The 15,015-nt window shown below is 36.9% G+C and overlaps 1 pseudogene; it reads left to right on the top strand.

The window, feature by feature from the left end:
* Positions 1 to 10: 10 nt before the first annotated feature.
* On the top strand, positions 11 to 12,796 carry LOC129358860 (von Willebrand factor A domain-containing protein 5A-like; annotated as a pseudogene).
* Positions 12,797 to 15,015: the final 2,219 nt, after the last annotated feature.

Here is a 15,015-nt window from a genome sequence, read left to right on the forward strand (position 1 = left end):
TGTCTTCTTTATGAAGAAGCTGAAACACAATAAAGTGAACATTGCTGACATGTTTCATGTGGACTGCAGGCTCAGGAGGAGTATGATGCCCTGAGCTCCGGTCAGCAGGCCTTCCTGTTGGAGGAGAGTGACGAGAGTCCAGATATCTTCTCCATGAAAGTGGGCAGTCTGCCTCCAGGAGAGAGCGCCTCCATCAGGCTGGAGTACGTCACTGAGCTGGCTGTGCAGGCTGATGATGGGTTGAGGTTCTGTCTGCCTGCTGTGCTCAACCCTCGATACCAACCTCAGGGTAGGAAAACCAGCTGATAGATGGATGCACAAATATACATTTTAATTACAAACTAAGTGACTCCCAGTTTTCTCTCATGTTGTTTCCAGGTAGTGAAGGTTCCAGTGTCCAGGTGACCTCAGTTCCAGCCTCTCTGGTGCCCTACTGTCTGTCCTTTTCTGCCCGAGTGTCCTCTCCTCGTCCAATCTCTAAAATAGAGTCCAGTTGTTCCCTGGAGCCTCTTCAGTACCTCAACGCTGATCAAACTCAGGCGACGGTGGGTAAAGAGCTGATGTTACTGCTGGAGGTAGTTATTACAAACAAGATAATTCATTTCGTTTTTTTATTTCTGTTTTTGAATTATAGGTTAAATTGGTGGAGGACACAAGTTTGACAGAGACATTGAGCTACTGATTTATTACAAAGACGCCCACCAGCCCTCTGCTATAGTGGAGGCAGGACAGGCCTCTGCCAAACCTGGTGAGAACCGATTACTTCAGGTGTTACTGATTATTAATTGTTGGAATATGAGAAGGTTTATGTATTTTTAATTTTTTCCATCTCCAACATGCAGGCTCTCTGATGGGTGATCCAGTGGTGATGGTTAGCCTTTACCCTGAGTTCCCCCAGTCAGTGATGTCGTCACTCGCCGCCTGTGGAGAGTTTGTGTTCTTGGTGGATCGATCAGGAAGTATGGGCTGCGCCATGAACCACAACACACCGCAAGAAACTCGCATTAGCAGTGCACGGGTATTTATTTGTGTTTTAAAGGAATGTTTGAGGGTTTTTTCTTACCCCTTAATTGTCACCCCAAAAGCTCTTAAATGCAATTCAACTGGTTCATGAGGGTACTGGTTTTCTCATGCAGCTACATTTCTGTGTGGAGTTGATGACTCTTCATTTTATTTAATACAGAAAATGTCTTAAGTTTGATTAATTAGAGTAAGATATCCATTTAAAAGGAAAACTTTCCTTATCTGAGAAGGATTAGAACAAAAATCAGGTTTTTGCGATACTGAAACAATTGTCTTAAAAATGCTTTCTTTGCAAGTACCATTGTCAGAACCAGAAATCTAGCAATTTTGTCACTTGGTATTCTTTAGACTTTTAACCAAGCAGTTATTTTCTCTGTTCAGACTTTCTTTATAAAGGTTCATTTTCTGAGACTTCCCACCATTATCTTTGTCATAAAGTAATTGGCACTCCTGATGTAAAAAAAACCTAAACAAACCCTTACAGCTCCTGACATCTTGTCTTTATTTAGGACACTTTGCTGCTGCTGTTGAAGAGTTTACCAATGGGCTGCTACTTCAACATTTACAGTTTTGGTTCTTCCTTTGAGCACATTTTCCCGTAAGTGTCATCTAAGCCTTTCCTTCACCAACAACCACTCAATAAAGAAAATATTTACTAGTCCCTAACTTTCCTTAATTTCTACTCAGGAGCTCATTTAAAAGTGTTTCCTTTCATTTTGTTCAGTATATATATATATATATTTATTGGTTGTATTGTTCTTAATGGCAGTAAGAGTGTGGAGTACAGTGAGAAGACCATGGAGGAGGCTCTGAATAAGGTTGAAAAGATGGAGTCTGATCTTGGAGGAACGGAGATTCTTCAACCTCTCCAGCACATTTACAGCCAAGCCTGCATTCCCAAACATCCTCGACAGGTCAGCTATACACACTGATATTGCAACAGCTCTAGAAGTTGCACCAGCAAATAATCAGCTTTATCACACTATGTGAAATGAACAATGTGATTGTTCACCACAATAACTCCTACTGCTGCACCCATTTCTGGAATGTTAGACAAACTTGTTTTCTCCGAAGCTCACTTACATCTCCTCCCTCAGTTGTTTGTCTTCACTGATGGAGAGGTGGGAAACACCAAGAAGTTACTGATCTTGTTAAGAAGAATGCAGGCTCCCATAGGTGAAACCATAAACCTACAGATTCCCAGTCTGCTTCATGTTCTGATGTTATTGTGCGTTTGAAATCAAACTTTTGTATCGTAGGTGTTTCTCTTTTGGGATTGGAGAAGGAGCCAGCTCTGCTCTCATCAACGGGATGGCCAAAGAGGGCGGAGGTCACGCTCAGTTCATCACTGGGGCTGATAGGATGCAACCAAAGGTAAAAACAAACAAAAAAAAAACTGTAAAAAATTAAAATGTGATGATAATAAAAGTAAATAATTTCACAACTATTGTTTGAACCACAGGTGATGCAGTCACTCAGGTTTGGACTGCAGCCAGTTGTGGAGGACATTTCTGTCTCTTGGGATTTACCAAAGGGAGTGTCTGCCACTGTTCTCTCTCCACCCATTACAGCTATTTTTCAGGGTCAAAGGTCACTGATTTATGCTCAGCTAACTCTACAGGTGGGGTCACACACACACACACACACACACACACACACACACACACACACACACACACACACATATATATATATCTTCATCCTAATCAACAAATTTTTACAGAGTTCAGAGGCAACAGATGGCAGTGTGACAGTGAGATACAGCCTGGCAGGTCATCCCTCTCAGAGCCAGTTTCACTTCAATCTCAAACATGCAGATGACTCTAGGTAAGACTACTTACCTAGAGCCCCCCTGCATCTGTTTTAGCAGGGGGGCTGACAGTCAGACACACAGTAAGCAGGTTATTGTTAAGCTCTAAATAAAGCATCAGTCTGAACTTCACCAAGTTAACTAGTTTAATTAACATGTGGTAATTAAACTAGTTACCACAGTATATTTTAAGAAATTATTAGAATTTTGGTCTAAAATAATTTGGAAGCCGTAACTAATTTCAACAGTTCTTTGTATTGAAGTTGTCAAATTTGTTAGTAAAAGCAAACCACAGCTAATCTATTGATGTTTCACGGAAATGACTGTATTTGTGTAAGTCATATGATATTCATGGAAACTATTTCCCTGTTGCTCAAAAACATAAAGTGTTCCCTTTGTGTTAAGTTATTTTTTAGAGGGCTCGACATCCTGTGTCCTTGTGTAATCATAAGATTTTAGGACAGTTGGAACGTCTCTTAATGGCAGAACATTTTCAGCCATAGTGTATGGGTCAAGAATTGTCAACTAGATGTTATTAGCAGAGGGGCTGCACAGTGGTGCAGTTGCTGGCTCTGCTGCCTTGTAACAAGACAGTCCTGGGGTCCTTCTGCATGGAGACATCTTCAGGGTTTTCACTTTAGTTGTAGTTCTCCTAAACTGTGGCCTGAATTTCATTGGTGCCTGTTTAAGTCCAGTCGTTTAGAGCTACTGTTTAGTAAAACCTTGATGGTCAGGCATATCAAACCTGACAATCAGGTTTGCAAATGAGTTCTGTGGGTATGGGAGTTGCTATGGTGGGGAAACCCAGTGTGATCAGGAGTTGTCCGATGTAGCTGATGTGTTTTGTCGTGTTCATAGTCAGGATCTCAAAGTGCAGCTGTATAATGAACGATGTTATTTATCTACAGTGCTGATTTTAATTTCCTCATTTCTCCCTTTCTCTGTTTCTAAATTGACCAGGTGGTTATTTTAGTTTACAAAACACTTTTGGGAGAATAAAGAAGGTGCACAAGGAAATATAAGTGAAGATAGGATCCCGACTCTTTGCTTCATAAATCAGAAATTATTTTTGTTCATTTGATATATCTTGGTTTCACTCCAACAACGAATGGAAAATTAATCTTGACAGAAATGCAACCATACCCTCGGAAAAAAGGGGGATGTTACAGAAAAAAACAAATATAGTAGAGGGATTAATCTTTATGTTGAAAGAGATTGAGCTCCATCTTTAGATCTTTCTCCTTCTTGTCTGCAGATTAACAGTCCACAGACTGGCTGCTCGCACTATGATTCGCTCCCTGGAGTCGGAGGAGAGGACACAAAGTAAACAGAATGATGAAGAAATGAAGAAAAAGGTGGTGGAGCTCAGTGTCCAATCAGGAGTGAGCAGTTCTTTCACTGCCTTCATAGCTGTTAACAAAGACAGCGGCAAGCCCGTTGAAGGACCACTGGTGCGCAGAAATGTACCGACACCTTTCTATGGAAGTGAGTGATTTTCATTTTAAATAGTTGTTAATAGAGAGTTATAATAGGTATAAATGGTAAGTAAACCTCCTATTGACTGCAAATATCAACTGACTATGAACTGATATGATACATTGATCAAATAAGTTTCAGTCTGAAATTATTCAGATGAAGAAGTAGAATTTCTCCCATAATACAGTGTTTATTAAAAATATTCACCCCTTTTGGCACTCTATCAGTGTTACTAATCAATTATGATCAACAAGATTTAGCTTTGTTTGATAATATTAAACACCATATATAATATGTTTGGACACTGCAGTAGCAAATTCTTTCTTAATCCAAATGTGGCAAAGGTCGCTGGGATCGGGAGTCGAGGCCCCAAACGTGGGGCGTGCTAACCTCCTGCGGCACCACAGCATGCCCCAGTATATTTTAAGAATTTCTTAGAATTTTGGTCTAAAATAATTTGGCAGCCGTAACTAATTTCAACAGTTCTTTTTGTATTGAAGTTGTCAAATTTTGTTAGAAAAGCAAACTCTACATTTAGCATCAGATTTAATCTTCTGCTAATCTCCTCTGAATCCATGCTCATGGCTTTTGAAAAGATATTTGTTTGTGTGCTCAAAAAGTCAGAATAGAACCTTCTAAAAACAACTTTTGGAATAAATGTATTAGTCTTTCTATCTTTTTTATATAATATATATATATATATTTTATATATATATATATATATATATATATATAATATATATATATATATATATATATATATATATATATATATATATATATATATATGTTCATCTCCTTTGGTCTAGTGAACATGAGGGCTGCAGCTTGTTGTGCACCACCAATGGCTAGTAAGTAAAACCCTAAGGGGGAACTGCTACAACTTCAAAACATAATTCATAATATTAATATATTAATATAATCTTGTTGATCATAATTATGATCAACAAGATTTAACTTTGTTTGATAATATTAAACACCATATATAATATGTTTGGACACTGCAGTAGCAAATTCTTTCTTAATCCAAATGTGGCAAAGGTCGCTGGGATCGGGAGTCGAGGCCCGCAAATGTGGGGCGTGCTAACCTCCTGCGGCACCACAGCATGCCCCAGTATATTTTAAGAATTTATTAGAATTTTGGTCTAAAATAATTTGGAAGCCGTAACTAATTTCAACAGTTCTTTTTGTATTGAAGTTGTCAAATTTGTTAGTAAAAGCAAACTCTACATTTAGCATCAGATTTAATCTTCTGCTAATCTCCTCTGAATCCATCCTCATGGCTTTTGAAAAGATATTTGTTTGTGTGCTCAAAAAGTCAGAATAGAACCTTCTAAAAACAACTTTTGGAATAAATGTATTAGTCTTTCTATCTTTTTTTTAATATATATATATATATATATATATATATATATATATATATATATATATATATATATATATATATACATCTAAATATGTTCATCTCCTTTGGTCTAGTGAACATGAGGGCTGCAGCTTGTTGTGCACCACCAATGGCTAGTAAGTAAAACCCTAAGAGGGAACTGCTACAACTTCAAAACATAATTCATAATATTAATATATTAATATAATCTTGTTGATCATAATTATGATCAACAAGATTTAACTTTGTTTGATAATATTAAACACCATATATAATATGTTTGGACACTGCAGTAGCAAATTCTTTCTTAATCCAAATGTGGCAAAGGTCGCTGGGATCGGGAGTCGAGGCCCCCAAATGTGGGGCGTGCTAACCTCCTGCGGCACCACAGCATGCCCCAGTATATTTTAAGAATTTATTAGAATTTTGGTCTAAAATAATTTGGATGCCGTAACTAATTTCAACAGTTCTTTTTGTATTGAAGTTGTCAAATTTGTTAGTAAAAGCAAACCAGGCCAGCTCTACATTTAGGATCAGATTTAATCTTTGTCTGAATCCATGCTCATGGCTTTTGAAAAGATATTTGTTTGTGTGCTCAAAAAGTCAGAATAGAACCTTCTAAAAACAACTTTTGGAATAAAATGTATTAGTTTTTCTATCTATCTGTCTGTCTGTCTTTTTAAACATGTTCATGTCCTTTGGTCTAGTGAACATTATGGCTGCAGATTGTTTTGCTCCACAAATGGCTGGTAAGTAAAACTCTAAGGAGGAACTGCTACAACTTAAAAACATAATTACTTTGTACTTGGAAACATTTATCATCAATAATAATTTATTAAAACATTTTGGATACATTTTCACACAAATGGAAGAGAAACAGTCACAATAGCATGTATTGTACTTTTCATTGCTGTTTACATGATACCAAGTTATGCAAAAATTATACTGCAGTAAGTTTGTGTATTTTTGTTTTAGTATTTTTTTTAGCGTTTTGTTGTTTTACATTTTGTTTTAACAGTTTTGATAAAGATAAAAATAAGGTCTCGGTGCATAATAATTTCAGTTTCATTTTCTTTGGTAAGAAGCATTATAAAATAATTGTAACAAATAATATATCAGCTAATTCTTTGTTCACAAATTTTATGTCTGTTTCAAGCAATGTTTAAGGTTAAAAAAGAAAAAGTTAAAATACTTGTATGAATTTTACAGCATACAGTGAATATTGACAACTGCATGTTGGAATAACACAAATGAGGAGTTCACTTATTCCAGTATTATTAGACATGTATCTTGCAAACCTGGCTACACTTATTGTGGTTTAAAGCGCATCCTTGTCCAGTTCATGTGTGAAAATAAAATCAGTACAACCTTCAAAACCTTTTTACCAGTGGTGACTTTTAGTTGGGCATTCTCAACCAGAAACCCAGTAATGCCCCCTAGTTCACCAGCACTAACATGGCCACTGACAGTCAGACACACAGTAACCAGGTTTTGTTAAGCTCTAACTAAAGCATCAGTCTGAACTTCACCAAGTTAACTAGTTCAATTAACATGTGGTAATCTGATACCACAGCTAATCTATTGATGTTTCTTTGCTGATGCTCACAGCACGGTCACACCCAAACAAATTGCTTGAAGTGTCTCCATTAAATTACACTGCAAAAGCGCTTCATATGAAAAACTTTTAGTTTGTATAGATTTTTATTTATTTATGTTTTTAGATTTTTCTCATCTTTACCTCGGTCTATGCAGTTCTCCCAGCATAGATGGGATGACTCCATAGTTATCCATAGACGGATACCTTTTATCAATAAATGATATCTGTCTAGGCAGACGGATGCAATTATCTGTCTGCAGAGACGGATGTAAAAATCTGAAAATCTTGAGACAACTGGAAAACTTACTGAAGCCCAGACGTGTTGATTAAAACAGGTAAAGTGAAATTTACATTTGGATTTAGAGATTCAATCTGAGAACACCCTAAATGTGTCTAAGTAGTGTTCAGTGTCATATTCACCAAAATAAAAATAGAAGAGTCTGAAAACGGTTATTGGAATGAAATGTCACAATCTTAGAACTATTTTTTTTTCATGTCTCTGTGTCTCCATGTAGGCAGGAGCTATTTCAGCGCACCTCCACAAATGGGTTATTTTTAGTTTACATTTAGTCATGTCGTTTTGGTAAAGACAAAATGAAGCCTGAAAGAAATTGTTAGAATGAAATGTCACAATCTCACTTCTTTTTTTTATTTATTCTGATCTAGATTTGATGGATATGTCTGCTTCCCCAGTTTTGGGTAAGTAAAAAGAGCTGGTCCATCAACAAATAATAATTCAAACTGCAACTGAAAAACACGTTTGCTATATACTTGAATACCTTCTGCAATCAATTATAACTAAAAGCAAGCTTGTGCAAATTAACTCAGAGATGCCCATATAATTGTTTGGTAAAAGAATGATGAAGTAGACTTCATAAATTATTTTTAACTTGACTCTTTTTTTTTTTTGTTTTTTTGTTTTGTAAAGCTTAAATAAAAGTTCACCGACCAAATGTTTCATAACCTATTACTATTTGTTCAGTTTTATTATGAGCTTATATCTGATAATATTGTAAAAATGCACACATCCATAGAGAAGCACACTATATAGAAAAATCTGTGAATAGCTTTTGCTCCATTTTCACTTGATTCTATAGAAATTGCTTTGACCCAATAAAGATCAGATGATTTTACAGCTCCATTTATTTTATTTAGTCTGTAAACGCATACTACCATTAGGTGCATTAATTTTAAAAAAATCATAAAATTCTTCTGAAAATGAAGAAGCAGGCAGTATAAATACACTGATGCTGAGGTGATGTGGTCATGCCTTTTGTTAACCGCATAAAGATGAGCAGCATCATTTTAGACCAACTGCAGGTGATAGAGAGACGAGTTACAAGTCAGTCAAGATGAGAGAGAGTTTTAGGAGGAATGTAAGATTTAGCTTTGACATAACTGATTGAAAACAACTCTTGACTACTCTTAATACTATGCTAATCTCTCAAAGAGCAGTCTAAAAATGCTTCAATATTCCTGACAGTATCGGGTTCAAAAAGTCTGTTTGCCCAGACCAAACACACTAATTTCACTTTTGTTTTTATTCTGTTAGTTTAGAGTTAGCCATCCTATTAACACCCTGTAGACATTTTAACTGATACTGCAGTGGATCAGAAGATCAGATCAAAATTAAGTGAAATATATGTGGTTGTTAAACTTTATAGGTTATTTTTAGTTTACATTTAGTAATGTTGTTTCGGTAAGGATAAAATTAAGCCCTCAATAGGATCGGATCAAAATTAAGTGAAATGTATGTGGATGTTGTTGGCAAAACAGTGGAAAAAATGGAAATCCCAGTGGCAGAAGATATGAAGGGAAACAATAAGACCCAAAATGAACCTTTGATATTCTGTGGAGTACAAAGTAGGAGAAGATTCTTCAACAAACACAGGCAGAAAAAAACCTGTCAAACGGATTAATAAAACTGCCTCTGTGACCTACAATGCACTCCAGTCAAAGTATAAAAGTATACTTTGATTGACAGTATAACAACTTCCAGAACTAACAGAACTGCGTGGCTTGAATCAATAATTAAGAAGAAACCGTTAAAAACACTTAAAGGTGCTGCTACTGTGCAGTGTTGGGATTTAAAACCAGAATAAAACTCCATTAGCATTTCTTTGACAAATTTGCATGGGAATGGGCATTTATTGTATTGCTTATTGATGTGAAATATTTCTTAACTGGGTTGATAATTTTGATCAAATTACAATTAATTTGAATTCCTTCCTTAGACCGGAACCCAGTTCCTCCACTATTATTATTATTATTATTATTATTATTATTATTATCGTCACAGTTCTGATTCCAGATACAGATTATATTGCAGTATATTTGAAAATCTCCAAAAATGAGTGTCAGGATTAATTTAGCTAATTCTCCAATGTTCAATGACAGTATCAATAAAGTAAAAAATATGATGTAATGCAACACTGTATATAATTTAACAATTAAAGAAAACACAATTTATGTCAGATATTTCAAGGAATCCTTTTTAAAAATTGGTATGTTTTTATTGCAGTATTTATTTGTGGGGCTTGAACTGCAGTAATGTTATCACAGCCATACAACTGGTTAGAAAAGTCTAGCAAAAATTTTGTAAAATGATTTATATTATCACTTGTATTGATGCCACAATAAGTACCACAAAATATTGTGTAAGTTTGGTAAGTTCTTATTGTCCATTCTTGATGTTCATAGTTGAACATTTAAGTTTTTAGGCTTGTTTTCAACTTTTTGAAGAATAAAAATATAAATATAATTGACCCCTTTCCAGCATACATGTTAATGGAAATAACATCTCAGACACTTGATGTATCCTTTAAGACCCTACTTCCTGGTATATGGCGTCATGAACATATGCAAACAGGCCGATTTACTTGTACACTGAGTTTTTTTGTTGTTTTTTTTTAACTTTGAACATCTACCTTTATTTCTATTTTGTTTTTCTTCAACATATATAGATTCTGATTGTGATCAAGCTGTACTAAAACCAGGTAAGTGTACTTTCATAACCATATCCATTCATTGTTTACACCAGTTTTACAATGTATGGTCACAGAGGACACTGATGTCTATCTTGACTTGTCAGTGGGGTCACCAGTCAATCATACAACACCACACAGACACAATCAACAGAAACCATGCAAGCATACATTTATGGCTATGGGAGAATTTTAGAATACTTAATTAACCTACCATGTTTCTGGGCAGTGAAAGGAATCTGGAATACTTGTGAAATATCCAGATGGACAGAAGTAAACAGTAATGTTTTCTGTCCTTGTCTGGGGTTCAACGGCTTTTGCACATCTCTTGTTGTCAGGCAATTGCACTGAGCAGCATAAGAACTGATGCTGCTTGACCTCATTTAGTTCTGGTACCTAAGGTCACAACTCTTAAATGCTTTTCAGAAAATTGTATCCTTTGATGAACAGTGACCAGTACAGTGCTTTGAGATCTGCTGGAGCTACAGGTGACGTAACAAAGTTACCCAAGTAGCAAGGCTAATCTTTTTCCAGGAGTTGTTGCATAAGAGTTTTGGAGAGACAAATCATAGGAGATTTGTTAGGCTGTCAACAACAACAAATAAGGTTCAAGTCACAGTCCTCTTTGTGATCTTGGTATTTTTATCATCACAATAACAAATGATGTAGTACTTGACAGGATATTATTTTTTTAGGTCCCATCTATGCAAATTTCACATGCCCATAATATAGATGGCCTGCTGGGCCAGACTTTCACTGCCCACTACATTTACTTTTTGATGTATATTGTGTTTTTAGTTGCTGACATCCTCACACTCACAAAGAGGACATTGTTGTGAAGAAGAAGAAAGAATAGTGTCTTCAAAAAGTTGTTATAATTTGCATTGTTACAATATTTGTCAACAGAATTGAAATTATTTGTTTTCATAAGTACTTGAGTGGAATTTACAGAATTCCACTTTGGAATTTGTGTTATGATGAAACCGATTTGGTTTCATCAATAAGACAAGAGCTAAGACTTTTATTGAACTTTTTCTATTCCACATTTGACATGTTTGAAGAAGTCTTTCTGGAAGAATCCAGTGAGCCAGAAGCTGTGGTACCCAGTAAAGATGCTCTGCTGCAGCTGGTGTCCCTGCAGAAGGCATCTGGCTACTGGATGCTTGATGCAAATCTGGCTGCTGTGCTGGGAAAGACCGGCGAGCAAGTGGAAAAGGCAAAGCCACAGTCGGTGGGTTCTAAGCTAATATTTAATATCAATTTCAAGGTGTTATGTTTCAAGAATTCCCACATGAAGAAAATGAGAAGTAAAATTGTAGGTAGTGCAAATGATCATCACTCTGACCATCAATTTTCAAAATCGGCTCAATAATGTTTATGGTTTCTTGCAGTTAGGGAAGTTTAAGATCGTTTGCAGAGGTAATGAATAAAATGCAGGAAAAACAAACATGCAGTCATTCACTCAGACCTGAGAACAACTTGAAGGCCATTTGTCTTACCATCCATGTATTTGCATTGTGGGAGATGTTGGAGTATCAAGAGAGTCAAAGAAAACTGATGGAGAACATAGAAACTCAACACAGAAAGTCTCCAGGGATTTGAACCGCGAACCCTGTGAGGCAAATGAGTCAACCACCATGTTTTAGTGTTGAGCTGTAAAGGGAGAGTTGATACGGAGTTAATCAACTGAACACACATAAGAAACGTGAGACTTAAAAAATAACCACCAAACTGAAAATAGCCAGCAAAATACAGAGTAACATAAGTATTTTTTGTTTGTTTGTTTGTTTTTCCACAGTAATGAATAATAATAAAATTAAGTGACAGTAATGGGATCTAATGAAAATACCTGCAATCCATCAAGCAACCTTTGGCATGATATGGTTTTGTGTTTCTCATTTATGTTAATTAGGCCAACAATGAAGTGTGGGCCTCCATTCTGGCTCTGATTTGGCTTCATGGTTTTAAGATGGATGCAAAGGAGGAATGGGAGCTTCTGGCTATGAAGGCTGCATCATGGATTAAAGCTCAGACAGGTGATGCACATTACAACGGTGTTGTGTGTTAAAAATAGAAGGCTATTCAGGTGCAAAAAGAATTTGGGAATGCTTTCATCCCTTTTTTGCCCTTTCAGCTCCATCTGTGTCAGAGTGTGTTGAAGCTGGAAATACACTGTTGGGTTGCAGCATGAAGAGAGAAGCTCTGGGGCTCTGAGGTTTTCCGTATGAAAGTTGATGATCAAAAAGCAGATTTAATCTGTTTCTACAAGCTTATGACTTCACTCTGTTTTTGGAACAACATTGTTTGTGTGAAAAGGAAAGCAGGAGTAACACATAAATACATTTTATTTACAACTTTTTGTACATGTGTTTTTAACAGTTTTAATTAAACAATGTTCATGTAATAAATAATAAAAATGCTTTCAAACAAAAAAGAGACCAACAAAATGTGATTTTCAAAATCACTTAAGAATTAATTTCCTGACAATTTTTCAGGTTAGTTTTGCTTTGGCTTCTGTTCAGTTTGAAAGAACGCAATTTGATTTATGTAATTCATAGTTGATTCAAGTTGTGGAATAATCACTGGTGACCCAGGTTTATGAAGATGTTTAATGTGACCTACCTGCTAAGTTTTGTCATACTAACCTGCCTTGTCACAGCATAAGATTATACAGAAGAGAGAACTTTTTTATATATATATATTATATATATATATATATATATATATATATATATATATATATATATATATATATATATATATATAAAACAGCATTGAATTATGTAGTCAAGACAAGCTCCATCTTTGTCAGTGTGCTGATCTGGAAATACATTGTTGGTGTATTTCCAACAATGTATTGTTGGAAATGCATTGCATTACCTTCAACTTGTAAAAGTTTCCTTTAATTTTACAAGTTAAAGGTAAATGCATTGCCTTTAACTTGCATTACAAGTTAAAGGCTTGTAATGCAAGCCTTTGCATTAGTTTCAAATTCAACTTAGAAAGTCACATTGTGGGTTCCGGTAATGGCGGCTTGCTGAGAGGACGTGTTCACTTGTGCTCCGCTACCTTTCTGCAAAATCCTGGTATATACTCGTTGCAAGTCTCATTGAACGACGTTCAAAACAGCTGTGATGCCTCTTTCACAAAAGAAGCTCAGTAAAAACTCCAACAAACCGACTCAATCGAAGTTATCTGACTTCACTTCTCAGGTAAGCTCTGAAGCTAGCGGTGAAAATAGCGAGGCTAACAGCAGCACGTTCCAGCCAATGGAGGAGGAACGCTATCAGTCGAGTGGGAAGAATAAGACCGCTGAAGTTGGTTCGGCGGCAATATTGGCTGGAATTGCAAATCTGAAATCAGATTTCTCCTCCAAACTGAATGGAATTTTGTCAGCAATAGAGAGTGTTAAAAAAGATATTAACCAATGCGCCGAGCGGGTAGGTGAGGCGGAAGTGCGCATATCTACAGCAGAGGATGACATAACCAGTCTACAAGCGAGGGCCCAGGTCCTCGAAAAGAAAGTCAAAAGTTTGAAGGGAAAATGTTGGACTTGGTAACGATCGCGGCGATCTAACCTGAGGCTGGTTAACCTTCCCGAGGGCGCGGAGGGAGAGGACGCCTGCGCCTTTCTGGATAAGTGGCTACCAGAGGCTCTGAACCTGGCGCCGTCACGCAACACACTGACGCTGGAGAGAGCGCACCGGATCGGCCAGAAAAGCGCATCAAGCACCGCTGCACCACGGACTCTTATTATGAAGTTTTTAAACTACAGGGATAAAGTGACGGTGGTGAGAGCTGCAAGGGCAAAGGGTCAGATCCTATTCAAGAATCACCCGGTGAGATTATATGAGGACCTCGCAGCCGGTGTGCATAAAAAACAGAAAGAGTTTGACGGCGTGAGACAACAACTCCGCGCCATGGGGATAAGATATGGCATGATTCCCCTCGCTCGACTGCTGGTGACACACAACGGTCAGTCTCGCATCTTTAACCAACCAGCTGAAGCAGAGAACTTTGTAATGACTCTGAAAGCAGAAAGCAGACCTGGATGAAACAAGGATGGCGCCATTACATCGCAACACATCAACAGGAATGGACAATTACGTTACCTAATGTTAAGTAACATAATTAAGAATTAAAAAGTAGCGTATAATATTCTTTGTTTGCCATCCCAGAGGTTCATAGCCAAAATCCTATATTTTTACTTACCGATTTCTTATTTTTTTTGGACGCAATTAGTAACGAGTTTCTTAGGTAGTGGGGTAAGAGAGGAAAATATTCAGGCACAGTCGGTTGATCCTCACTGTCGTGTGGAACAGCCTTCAGCTGTTAGATGGGTACCAAAGTATTAAAGGGGGAGGGGGGTGGGCAACAGGGTTTAAAAGGGATTTATTGTTCAGTGTTCATTATTACTAGGGATGTAGCTGTTAATATCCAGATGTTCTTGGTTTCTTTGTCTTTAAACAATTTGAAAATACTAGGAAGCCCATTAAGTTCTGCACAATATGTCTGGTGGTGTAAGAATTAAAGTGTCTTCTTGGAACTGCAGGGGACTACAGAAACTGAAAAAAGTGAAACAAATAATGACTAGGGTGAAATCTATGCACTCTGATATTATGTTTTTTCAGGAAACTCACCTATTGTCTGGTCAAGAGGCGAGGATTGGCAGGAGGTGGCAGGGCAGTATTTATTCGGCAACCTTTACTTCCCAAGCGAGAGGGGTTATGATTTTGATTCA

The sequence above is a fragment of the Poeciliopsis prolifica genome, unplaced genomic scaffold (assembly GCF_027474105.1).
Source record: "Poeciliopsis prolifica strain line A6 unplaced genomic scaffold, Auburn_PproV2 SCAFFOLD004, whole genome shotgun sequence".
Lineage (NCBI taxonomy): Eukaryota > Metazoa > Chordata > Actinopteri > Cyprinodontiformes > Poeciliidae > Poeciliopsis > Poeciliopsis prolifica.